We start from the raw sequence: 3647 nt of genomic DNA on the forward strand, positions 1-3647 counted from the left end.
ATTACAACTTATGAAGAGCACTAAAATAATTTAATGGAATTATTGTCATGAGTTTATTGCTTTTTCGTCATTGTGTTGCCACATGTCAACATAGTATTTTTCAAAGTTTGGTCCAGATTGTATACAGTAATTGAATAATCTGGGGTTTGAATTAAGAACCGCAAGTATGATTTGATTCAAGTTTTTAAATCTCTGTTTGTATTTTTTTCATAAACATAGATAATTATTAGTATTTATTTTATTTCTAATAGGTACCTACTGAAAATGTAATATCATATAATGATAAAATAATAAAACCCATTTTGATTTTTAAATAGTGAACTGTTTTTAAATTATAGTTTTTACTCTATTTTCTTTGAATAGTATGACTGTTTTATTGATAATAATATGACCAGTTATTGGTTGCAATTATTATTTCAAATTTACTACTAAATATATATAATATATAAGTTGTATCTGTGTAAATCAAGCCATTTGCAACATTTATATTAGTTTTTTTAATACTATAGAAAATATATATTATACCTATAGTATTCTGATTTTGTTCATGCAATACATATTATAATATAAAGAACTTATTTATTTATCTATTTTTTGTTATTAATATACAATCTAAACATACATACTTCATGTTTAACGTTTTGATTGTTACACTCTATTTTAACACTTAAAATAAACAGATTACAATAAAAAAATTAGTTAAATTATGCTAACAAATCCTCATATAATAAAATTTCATTTAAATGTAATAAGCAATCTTTGTTTGACTAATTTAAAATATAAATGTTTTTGATTCAAATATTCAAATGTGTTTTTAATTGTAACTGTTGAATACCTGTGAGTCCTTAGCATTTATGATTTATATCAGAAAGTATTATATTATGATCTAAGTGAGAGACCTACTTATCTTGTATATTATTGTAGTAATTAGCAATAATAACTAATAAGTAATAACCATACTGTAAATATTAATAATCAGTGTTATTCTACGGGTGGGGAGGAGGACATGATCAAATGAACACCTAAATTTGTGTACAATATAACGTGTATATAATAATATGTGTATGTTAAGTGTTATGTGCAATGTACACATTGCCCAGGCAATGTAAACCACAATTTTTTTTTTAACCAACTAATATTATTTTTTATTATTATAAATTATAATTTTATTATTACATATTTATTTAAACAAGATTTAGAACCATGGCACTTGGAATTACATAGCCTATCTGCTTTCCTACATTTGGTTTTTAAATAGGCAGTACGATAAGAAATAAAAATAAATTTATGCGCAGTGTTTCAAAAAATTCATAGTTTATTGTATTATGATACATAAATAAAATTAATAATGATTGTTTTAAAAAAAATCAATACTGTAAATAGGTAATAATAATAAAAAATAATATTAGTTGGTTAAAAAAAAAATATATGGTATACATTGCCCCGGCAGGACCACATTGCCTGGTATTCCACATTGCCCGTAACATATATACTGAAACTGAATATGTCTATTAAAATCTTTATATCTCCACTCACTTTGAAAAAATCCTAGATACGCTTCTGTAAATACCTACTGAGTATAAATATTTTTTAAATTTAAATTTTCAAAACAATTTTATAGAATTTCTTCTAATAATCGTGTTTTCATTTTACTTGAATATAATTAATATTTCCCCAAATTTTAGTTTACTCAAATAAGCAATAGTACTTCAAAATATTAAATTTGAATTATTGAATTGTCTTAAATAATATGAATAACTATTAAAATCAATGACATAGGTAATATGGCATTGATCTAATGTGTGATCTACGAAGACAATTAACGAAATAATTTCTTGTTTAACTTGATCTTTGTTTTCTTGAGCTTTTTCTTGGAACAGCGATTGTGAGCTATGAATGGAAACCATATTCTTGTTTAAAAGTTATTGGTTTCATTCATTACACAGTGAATTACCCTAAAAACGGTATCAATCCTACTACCGGGTATAATACTTTTAAGGTTATCTCAATTGGTACTCAATTGAGTGTCCGTGGTTGATTTTAAAATTGAAATTTTTAAGGAAAGTGCATGGCACAACACCGGAAATATTATATTGGCATTTGGTTGAAGCCTGGTATTGGTCAATCAACGAAAAGGAAGAAATACTTTCAACCTTTTTAAATGATATTGAAAAAATAAACTGTGAATAAAATATTAAAATCAACATTATTTGTGACTAGCTGATACTTTGTTTAGCACTTTGTTGCCCATTTAAAATGCCAAATCTATACATGAGACTCGCTTGTTATAAACCGAGCAATATATTATCAGGTAGGATATTATATTATATTATACAATTATTATCGTAACCCACGCTAGGTAAATACTCTATATGAATAATATTTTTTATTTTGACTGTGGATACGCCGATGAGCAGCTATAAATGCAACTCAACCATCTTAGAAAGCAATTTGTGAAAATTCAATTAGTTATTAGTTATTTTTTACCAATAACTAATGCCACACTATTGATTATAAATATTAATAATAGATACTCCGACAAAATTAATTGCTTTTTTTTTTTTGGTATACTAAATAATTATAATAATTGTTTATTATTCCACATAGAAACCGACCTGCTGAGAAGCATCGGTGGTTGTCAAGATTGATTGTTATTTATTTTTAGCCAACGACTATTTCTTACTAATAAAGGTATAAGTATACAATTTACACGTTTATTTTAATTAATAATAACTAATTATTTATTAACTTTATCGGACTAAATGTATGCCTAGAACCTTTTCTGTGATGTCTCTTTGAATAAAATATGATTGATCCACGTTTATTTCCAACCATTCCAAAACTGATAAAAATTAGCAGGGGGAAAAATATATTCTAAAAGTATTATATTGAATATATTTTTTTTTAATGTTAATAAACTTAAACACTATTTTATTTGAATGCAAAATAAAAGTATCTTTTACAAGTTTTTTTTTTTATTGATCTAAAGCCCAGCAACTATGGCCATTACCTGTTTGTAGGGGGAAATGGTTGATTTGGAACACGTATTTGCATGTGTTGCTAAAAACCCGTATGGTCACCCATCCGAGTGCTAGCAGATTGAGCTTACGACCACACCTTACCAAGCCAACTTTAACAAGTTTCTAGATGTCTGTATTGTGTCTATATTGTCTGTACCGACTAAGTACACTCTACATCTGATTAAAAGTAAAAACTTTTTTCATACACATAATTTTATTTGGTGAGTAATTTGGCAGTTGGCACTGGTATAAAGTGTAATCTAACAGCTAAGTACTACCATCACTAAAATGTACAAATTGCCTACATTTTAACTTGTGTAGCATATAATTAGACATGTATTATATGTTTGTATAAGTATCCAAAAGTCGTAGCCATAATTAAAAATTAAAAATAATAAAATCACACAAGAGCAAGAATAATTCACAAAAATAAAATGTTATCTAATCTCAACAATAGTTGCTGTTATGTTAACCTCACATGTCCTATTATTGTGTGGCTATACTTTTATTAGCTCTATTTAATGCTTTAAAACCTATAATTAAATGTATATGGTATCCTAATTGTAGTTTCTTTAAAATTGTTAGACCAGTGCCAGTAATTCAATACAAATAATGAAAACAATTAAC

Source organism: Myzus persicae, unplaced genomic scaffold (assembly GCF_001856785.1).
Source record: "Myzus persicae strain clone G006 unplaced genomic scaffold, MPER_G0061.0, whole genome shotgun sequence".
NCBI lineage: Eukaryota > Metazoa > Arthropoda > Insecta > Hemiptera > Aphididae > Myzus > Myzus persicae.